The sequence below is a fragment of the Hyla sarda genome, chromosome 3 (genome assembly GCF_029499605.1).
Source record: "Hyla sarda isolate aHylSar1 chromosome 3, aHylSar1.hap1, whole genome shotgun sequence".
NCBI classification, from domain to species: domain Eukaryota; kingdom Metazoa; phylum Chordata; class Amphibia; order Anura; family Hylidae; genus Hyla; species Hyla sarda.
This window is the reverse complement of record NC_079191.1, coordinates 438754663-438764945: the sequence shown is the minus strand read 5'-3', so window position 1 is coordinate 438764945 and position 10283 is coordinate 438754663. Positions and strand designations below refer to the sequence as shown.

Sequence of the window (10283 nt, the reverse complement as noted above, 5' to 3'; positions counted from 1 at the left end):
GGAGATAGATAGATATGAGATATATAGATAGATAGATATGAGATAGATAGATATGAGATAGATAGATGAGATAGATAGATAGATGAGATATATAGATAGATAGGAGATAGATAGATATGATATAGATAGATATGAGATATATAGATAGATAGCTATGAGATATATAGATAGATAGATATATATGAGATAGATAGATATGAGATAGATAGGAGATAGATAGATAGATAGATAGATAGATATGAGATAAATATGAGATAGATATGAGATAGATATGAGATAGATAGATAATAAAAAGAAACGGGCAGCACTACGGTGTGTAGGGTGGTGCTCGCTGGTTGACTCGGTCCCAAGTCCCAGGTTTGCTGTGTATTTTGTAAACATACTACGTCATTGATTATGTCACTAATTGTACCACACCTGAAATGTATATATACTCAACACTGTGTACTTACCATGGCTTGACAAAGGCCTTGTGAGAAGGCTGAAACGTCGCTATTTCCTGATGCTTTGTGAATAAAGCCACACATTATTCACCTACATTCTGCGAGTGCCGCTGCCTTCATTTGATAGATAGATAGATATGAGATAGATAGAGAAGTAAATACAGTTACAGATTTTTCTTTCACACTATAGTTGCAGTTTCTATTATTGTAGTCACTTTACCTCGTACAGAGAATATTTCTTTTAATCCACGGAGCGGATCCGATGTCCGGAAGGACAAGACATATACTGGACCCAGATTTATTCAATCCATCTTTTTGAAGACATGATTTTTTTTTTTCAGAAAGCTATTGATTTGTTGAAGAATCGCTCTTAGTTAGACGTCACTTATTTATTTCAAAAATTAAATATTCTGGTTGATCTTCTGGATCATTGTCTTGGTCAGATCAACTCCTCAACTGCAGCCCCTCACCATGAATATTTAATAATCGGGGGTTATATACAATCCCCTCTATTCTCCTGCATCATCATTATTCATTATCATCACCTCCCAGCAGCCTCGGGGTCTATGAATGAAATAACATATTATCATGTACAATATACTGGGGCCCCTACCACTGATTCTGTACTATTATAGTAGTTATATTCTTGTATATAGGAGCAGTATTATAGTAGATATATTCTTGTATATAGGAGCAGTATTATAGTAGTTATATTCTTGTATATAGGAGCAGTATTATAGTAGTTATATTCTTGTATATAGGGGCAGTATTATAGTAGTTATATTCTTGTATATAGGGGACAGTATTATAGTAGTTATATTCTTGTATATAGGAGGCAGTATTATAGTAGTTATATTCTTGTATATAGGAGCAGTATTATAGTAGTTATATTCTTGTATATAGGAGCAGTATTATAGTAGTTATATTCTTGTATATAGGAGCAGTATTATAGTAGTTATATTCTTGTATATAGGGGCAGTATTATAGTAGTTATATTCTTGTATATAGGGGCAGTATTATAGTAGTTATATTCTTGTATATAGGAGGCAGTATTATAGTAGTTATATTCTTGTATATAAGAGGCAGTATTATAGTAGTTATATTCTTGTATATAGGAGCAGTATTATAGTAGCTATATTCTTGTATATAGGAGGCAGTATTATAGTAGTTATATTCTTGTATATAGGAGCAGTATTATAGTGGTATATTCTTGTATATAGGAGCAGTATTATAGTAGTTATATTCTTGTATATAGGAGCAGTATTATAGTAGTTATATTCTTGTATATAGTTATATTCTTGTATGTAGAAGCAGTATTATAGTAGTTATATTCTTGTATATAGGGGCAGTATTATAGTAGTTATATTCTTGTATATAGGAGCAGTATTATAGTAGTTATATTCTTGTATATAGGAGCAGTATTATAGTAGTTATATTCTTGTATATAGGAGCAGTATTATAGTAGTTATATTCTTGTATATAGGAGCAGTATTATAGTAGTTATATTCTTGTATATAGGAGCAGTATTATAGTAGTTATATTCTTGTATATAGGAGCAGTATTATAGTAGTTATATTCTTGTATATAGGGGCAGTATTATAGTAGTTATATTCTTGTATATAGGGGCAGTATTATAGTAGTTATATTCTTGTATATAGGAGGCAGTATTATAGTAGTTATATTCTTGTATATAAGAGGCAGTATTATAGTAGTTATATTCTTGTATATAGGAGCAGTATTATAGTAGCTATATTCTTGTATATAGGAGGCAGTATTATAGTAGTTATATTCTTGTATATAGGAGCAGTATTATAGTAGTTATATTCTTGTATATAGGAGGCAGTATTATAGTAGTTATATTCTTGTATATAGGAGCAGTATTATAGTAGTTATATTCTTGTATATAGGAGCAGTATTATAGTAGTTATATTCTTGTATATAGGAGCAGTATTATAGTAGTTATATTCTTGTATATAGGAGCAGTATTATAGTAGTTATATTCTTATATATAGGAGGCAGTATTATAGTAGTTATATTCTTGTATATAGGAGCAGTATTATAGTAGTTATATTCTTGTATATAGGAGCAGTATTATAGTAGTTATATTCTTGTATATAGGGGCAGTATTATAGTAGTTATATTCTTGTATATAGGAGGCAGTATTATAGTAGTTATATTCTTGTATATAGGAGCAGTATTATAGTAGTTATATTCTTGTATATAGGAGCAGTATTATAGTAGTTATATTCTTGTATATAGAAGCAGTATTATAGTAGTTATATTCTTGTATATAGGAGGCAGTATTATAGTAGTTATATTCTTGTATATAGGAGCAGTATTATAGTAGTTATATTCTTGTAGATAGGAGCAGTATTATAGTAATTATATTCTTGTATATAGGAGCAGTATTATAGTAGTTATATTCTTGTATATAGGAGACAGTATTATAGTAGTTATATTCTTGTATATAGGAGACAGTATTATAGTAGTTATATTCTTGTATATATGAGCAGTATTATAGTAGTTATATTCTTGTATATATGAGCAGTATTATAGTAGTTATATTCTTGTATATAGGAGCAGTATTGTAGTAGTTATATTCTTGTATATAGGAGCAGTATTATAGTAGTTATATATTCTTGTATAAAGGAGCAGTATTATAGTAGTTATATTCTTGTATATAGGGGGAAGTATTATAGTAGTTATATTCTTGTATATAGGAGCAGTATTATAGTAGTTATATTCTTGTATATAGGGGGAAGTATTATAGTAGTTATATTCTTGTATATAGGAGCAGTATTATAGTAGTTATATTCTTGTATATAGGAGCAGTATTATAGTAGTTATATTCTTGTATATAGGAGCAGTATTATAGTAGTTATATGCTTGCATATAGGAGCAGTATTATAGTAGTTATATTCTTGTATATGGGAGCAGTATTATAGTAGTTATATTCTTGTATATAGGAGCAGTATTATAGTAGTCATATGCTTGCATATAGGAGCAGTATTATAGTAGTTATATTCTTGTATATAGGAGACAGTATTATAGTAGTTATATTCTTGTATATATGAGCAGTATTATAGTAGTTATATTCTTGTACATATGAGCAGTATTATAGTAGTTATATTCTTGTATATAGGGGGAAGTATTATAGTAGTTATATTCTTGTATATAGGAGCAGTATTATAGTAGTTATATTCTTGTATATAGGGGGAAGTATTATAGTAGTTATATTCTTGTATATAGGAGCAGTATTATAGTAGTTATATTCTTGTATATAGGAGCAGTATTATAGTAGTTATATTCTTGTATATAGGAGCAGTATTATAGTAGTTATATGCTTGCATATAGGAGCAGTATTATAGTAGTTATATTCTTGTATATGGGAGCAGTATTATAGTAGTTATATTCTTGTATATAGGAGCAGTATTATAGTAGTTATATGCTTGCATATAGGAGCAGTATTATAGTAGTTATATTCTTGTATATGGGAGCAGTATTATAGTAGTTATATTCTTGTATATAGGAGCAGTATTATAGTAGTTATATTCTTGTATATAGGAGCAGTATTATAGTAGTTATATTCTTGTACATAGGAGCAGTATTATAGTAGTTATATTCTTGTATATAGGAGCAGTATTATAGTAGTTATATTCTTGTATATAGAAGCAGTATTATAGTAGTTATATTTTTGTATATAGGAGGCAGTATTATAGTAGTTATATTCTTGTATATAGGAGCAGTATTATAGTAGTTATATTCTTGTATATAGGAGCAGTATTATAGTAGTTATATTCTTGTATATAGGAGACAGTATTATAGTAGTTATATTCTTGTATATAGGAGACAGTATTATAGTAGTTATATTCTTGTATATATGAGCAGTATTATAGTAGTTATATTCTTGTATATATGAGCAGTATTATAGTAGTTATATTCTTGTATATAGGAGCAGTATTGTAGTAGTTATATTCTTGTATATAGGAGCAGTATTATAGTAGTTATATATTCTTGTATAAAGGAGCAGTATTATAGTAGTTATATTCTTGTATATAGGGGGAAGTATTATAGTAGTTATATTCTTGTATATAGGAGCAGTATTATAGTAGTTATATTCTTGTATATAGGGGGAAGTATTATAGTAGTTATATTCTTGTATATAGGAGCAGTATTATAGTAGTTATATTCTTGTATATAGGAGCAGTATTATAGTAGTTATATTCTTGTATATAGGAGCATTATTATAGTAGTTATATGCTTGCATATAGGAGCAGTATTATAGTAGTTATATTCTTGTATATGGGAGCAGTATTATAGTAGTTATATTCTTGTATATAGGAGCAGTATTATAGTAGTTATATGCTTGCATATAGGAGCAGTATTATAGTAGTTATATTCTTGTATATGGGAGCAGTATTATAGTAGTTATATTCTTGTATATAGGAGCAGTATTATAGTAGTTATATTCTTGTATATAGGAGACAGTATTATAGTAGTTATATTCTTGTATATAGGAGACAGTATTATAGTAGTTATATTCTTGTATATATGAGCAGTATTATAGTAGTTATATTCTTGTATATATGAGCAGTATTATAGTAGTTATATTCTTGTATATAGGGGGAAGTATTATAGTAGTTATATTCTTGTATATAGGAGCAGTATTATAGTAGTTATATTCTTGTATATAGGGGGAAGTATTATAGTAGTTATATTCTTGTATATAGGAGCAGTATTATAGTAGTTATATTCTTGTATATAGGAGCAGTATTATAGTAGTTATATGCTTGCATATAGGAGCAGTATTATAGTAGTTATATTCTTGTATATGGGAGCAGTATTATAGTAGTTATATTCTTGTATATAGGAGCAGTATTATAGTAGTTATATGCTTGCATATAGGAGCAGTATTATAGTAGTTATATTCTTGTATATGGGAGCAGTATTATAGTAGTTATATTCTTGTATATAGGAGCAGTATTATAGTAGTTATATGCTTGCATATAGGAGCAGTATTATAGTAGTTATATTCTTGTATATAGGAGCAGTATTATAGTAGTTATATTCTTGTATATAGGAGCAGTATTATAGTAGTTATATTCTTGTACATAGGAGCAGTATTATAGTAGTTATATTCTTGTATATAGGATCAGTATTATAGTGTCACGATTCGGCTAGCTGGATGTGGATCCTCTGTGTCAGCGAGGGATTGGCGTGGACCGTGTCGGTGGACCGGTTCTAAGATGCTACTGGTATTCACCAGAGCCCGCCGCAAAGCGGGATGGTCTTGCTGCAGCGGTAGCAACCAGGTCGTATCCACCGGCAACGGCTCAACCTCGCTGACTGCTGAGAAGGCGTGGGACAGAAGGACTAGGCAGAGGCAAGGTCAGACGTAGCAGAAGGTCGGGGCAGGCGGCAAGGTTCGTAGTCAATGTGGATAGCAGAAGATCTGGAACACAGGCTTTGGACAACACTAAACGCTTTCACTGGCACAAGGCAACAAGATCCGGCCGGGAAGTGCAGGGGAAGTGAGGTAATATAGCCAGGGAGCAGGTGGAAGCTAATTAAGCTGATTGGGCCAGGCACCAATCATTGGTGCACTGGCCCTTTAAATCTTAGAGAGCCCTACGGAGCCGCGCGCGCCAGGACATGACAGCCGGGGGCCAGGACAGGTGAGTGACTTGGGATGCGATTCGCGAGCGGGCGCGTCCCGCTATGCGAATCGCATCCCCACCGGCAGTGTCAGTGCAGCGCTCCCGGTCAGCGGGTCTGACCGGGGCGCTGCAGAGAGAGAAACGCCGCGAGTGCTCCGGGGAGGAGCAGGGACCCGGAGTGCTCAGCGTAACAGTACCCCTCCCCTTAGGTCTCCCCCTTTTTTTGTCCGGCAATTGCTTCACGTGGGACGAGGACACTGGGAGCGATTGTAGGGTTTCCTCATCAAATGCAGGCAGTTCAGCAGGAGTGGGAATGGGGAGGGAGGGCAGAGGGTGAAGCTTGGCACGGGGCAGAGTGTTACCACGACAGGGGCTATGAGGAGGCAAAGCATAGTCCTGATAGGCTTTTGGGAGACCAGGTGTAGGAGGAGGCACCGAGGCTTGCCTGACGGGACTGGGAGGAGACGTGAGGCATTTCTTGCGGCAAGCAGGGCCCCAATTCTTGATCTCCCCGGTGGTCCAGTCAAGAGTGGGAGAATGATGCTGGAGCCATGGCAGACCGAGGAGGACTTCAGAGGTACAGTTGGGAAGGACGAACAATTCAATCTTTTCGTGATGGGGTCCAATGCACATTAAGAGGGGTTCTGTGCGGTAACGCACGGTGCAGTCCAATTTAACTCCGTTGACCGAGGAAATGTAGAGTGGTTTGACGAGACGGGTCACCGGGATGCAGAACTTATTCACCAAAGAGTCCAGAATAAAATTTCCAGAGGCACCAGAGTCCAAGCAGGCCACGGCTGAGAGGGAGGAGTTGGCAGAAGGAGAAATCCGCACAGGCACCGTGAGACGTGGAGAAGCAGACTTCGTACCAAGAGACGCCACACCCACGTGAGCTGGGTGCGTGCCTGCGTTTCCCAGACGTGGAGGACGAATAGGGCAATCCACCAAGAAATGTTCGGTACTGGCGCAGTACAGACAAAGATTTTTTTCCCTATGGCGAGTCCTCTCTTCGTGGGTCAGGCGAGACCGATCCACTTGCATAGCCTCCTCGGCGGGGGGCACAGGCGTAGATTGCAAAGGATACTGTGGGAGAGGTGCCCAGAGATCAAGGTCTTTTTCCTGTCGGAGCTCCTGGTGTCTCTCAGAAAAACGCATGTCAATGCGGGTGGCCAAATGGATAAGTTCTTGCAGGTTGGCAGGAATCTCTCGTGCGGCCAGCACATCCTTGATGTTACTGGATAGGCCTTTTTTAAAGGTCGCGCAGAAAGCCTCCTTATTCCAAGATAATTCGGAAGCGAGAGTACGAAATTGGATGGTGTACTCGCCTATTGAAGAATTACCCTGGACCAGGTTCAGCAGGACAGTCTCGGCAGAAGAAGCTCGGGCTGGTTCCTCGAAGACACTACGGACTTCAGCGAAGAAGGACTGTGGCTGTGGCAGGATCATTGCGGTCCCAGAGCGGTGTGGCCCAAGACAAGGCCTTTCCAGAAAGAAGACTCACTACGAACGCCACCTTAGACCGTTCTGTGGGAAATTGGTCCGACAACATGTCCATATGTAGGGAACATTGAGACAGAAAGCCACGGCAGAGTCTAGAGTCCCCATCAAATTTGTCCGGCAGGGACAAGCGGAGGCTAGGAGCGGCCACTCGCTGCGGAGGAGGTGCAGGAGCTGGCGGAGGAGATGGTTGCTGCTGTAGCAGTGGCAGAAGTTGCTGTAACGTGGCGGTCAACTGCGACAGCTGCTGTCCTTGTTGGGCAATTTGCTGCGATTGCTGAGCGACCACCGTGGATAGGTCAGCGAGACTCGGCAACGGCACCTCAGCGGGATCCATGGCCGGATCTACTGTCACGATTCGGCTAGCTGGATGTGGATCCTCTGTGTCAGCGAGGGATTGGCGTGGACCGTGTCGGTGGACCGGTTCTAAGATGCTACTGGTATTCACCAGAGCCCGCCGCAAAGCGGGATGGTCTTGCTGCGGCGGTAGCAACCAGGTCGTATCCACCGGTAACGGCTCAACCTCGCTGACTGCTGAGAAGGCGTGGGACAGAAGGACTAGGCAGAGGCAAGGTCAGACGTAGCAGAAGGTCGGGGCAGGCGGCAAGGTTCGTAGTCAATGTGGATAGCAGAAGATCTGGAACACAGGCTTTGGACAACACTAAACGCTTTCACTGGCACAAGGCAACAAGATCCGGCCGGGAAGTGCAGGGGAAGTGAGGTAATATAGCCAGGGAGCAGGTGGAAGCTAATTAAGCTGATTGGGCCAGGCACCAATGATTGGTGCACTGGCCCTTTAAATCTTAGAGAGCTGGCGCGCGCGCGCCCTAAAGAGCAGAGCCGCGCGTGCCAGAACATGACAGCCGGGGGCCGGGACAGGTGAGTGACTTGAGATGCGATTCGCGAGCGGGCGCGTCCCGCTATGCGAATCGCATCCCCGCCGGCAGTGTCAGTGCAGCGCTCCCGGTCAGCGGGTCTGACCGGGGCGCTGCAGAGAGAGAAACGCCGCGAGCGCTCCGGGGAGGAGCAGGGACCTGGAGCGCTCGGCGTAACATATAGTAGTTATATTCTTGTATATAGGAGGCAGTATTATAGTAGTTATATTCTTGTATATAGGAGCAGTATTACAGTAGTTATATTCTTGTGTATAGGAGGCAGTATTATAGTAGTTATATTCTTGTATATAGGAGCAGAATTATAGTAGTTATATTCTTGTATATAGGAGGCAGTATTACAGTAGTTATATTCTTGTATATAGGGGGCAGTATTATAGTAGTTATATTCTTGTATATAGGAGCAGTATTATAGTAGTTATATTCTTGTATATAGGAGCAGTATTATAGTAGTTATATTCTTGTATATAGGGGGCAGTATTATAGTAGTTATATTCTTGTATATAGGAGCAGTATTATAGTAGTTATATTCTTGTATATAGGAGCAGTATTATAGTAGTTATATTCTTGTATATAGGAGCAGTATTATAGTAGTTATATTCTTGTATATAGGAGCAGTATTATAGTAGTTATATTCTTGTATATAGGGGGCAGTATTATAGTAGTTATATTCTTGTATATAGGAGCAGTATTATAGTAGTTATATTCTTGTATATAGGAGCAGTATTATAGTAGTTATATTCTTGTATATATGAGCAGTATTATAGTAGTTATATTCTTGTATATAGGAGGCAGTATTATAGTAGTTATATTCTTGTGTATAGGGGGCAGTATTATAGTAGTAGTAATCTTGTACATTATAATCTACAGTTCACATACTTTATTATTTCCTTTATTTCTGATGGATAAAATATAAGTTTCTTCTATTACAGATGTAATGTTGCTCTCACAGTTCTGGTGATGCTGCAGAATTGTAAAACCACATAGATTCGACGGTGGAAGCTCCATTAAGAATTTTCCTTTCAGCCAGAATGAAATATTAAGTAATATAAATCTAAACGTGAGTCTTCAATAGTTTGTTCACCGTCACGGCCATTATAAAGATAACATGATGATCACAGACAGAAGAATTCTCCATCAGTGATCAACAAAGACTAAATAAACTCTCAGACTAATGCAGGTGTATAGCGGAGAGACGTCCTGACTACCGGAGACACTTAGATAGATAATGCTGAAACATGGTTTATTGAGTTCTGTAACTTCGTAAGATACAGTCGTGACCAAAAGTTTTACGATTGACACAAATTTGGGTTTTCGCACCATTTGCCGCTTCAGTGATTTTAGATCTGTTAGTCAGATGTTTCTATGGTTACCAACGGACTATTATAAGGATTTCACAATTTTTAAATGGGCACTATCATTAAAACTAATTTTTGCTATTGCACTCCTTATGGTAAATAAAAAAAATATTTGGACAGACTTTGGACTCCTGCTGGCCTGGCAGAAGTCCAAAATCAGGAAATGCAATCTGGAGTTCTGAGGGGGGTGTCTGCAGCCTTAGCCAATCATAGCTCATCTCACACTGAACTGCTCTGGGCTGTGTGTAGCAGAGTGAGGGAGGAAGTTCTCACCTGTATGGCTTCAGATGATGTCACGCCTGCTGGGGAACACCCCTTCCCAGTCTGTGAATCTGACTGAGCAGAAAATACAGAGCAATATCAAGGTAGAAAACTAAAAAAATAATAAAAAAAAAAGGCCGGGGGTAGTTTATCAACATTTAACAAGATCATTTG

The 10283-nt window shown here is 37.7% G+C and overlaps 1 long non-coding RNA gene across 4 annotated transcripts in view; it reads left to right on the top strand.

Annotated features, from left to right (window-relative positions):
- Positions 1-9882, top strand: part of LOC130360898 (uncharacterized) — a 16876-nt gene extending 6994 nt beyond the window's left edge. For all 4 annotated transcript variants that reach the window (XR_008890859.1, XR_008890858.1, XR_008890861.1 and 1 more), the window contains exon 3: positions 9423-9882. This is a non-coding gene — a long non-coding RNA (uncharacterized LOC130360898). The remainder of the gene's footprint in view (positions 1-9422) is intronic.
- Positions 9883-10283: the final 401 nt, after the last annotated feature.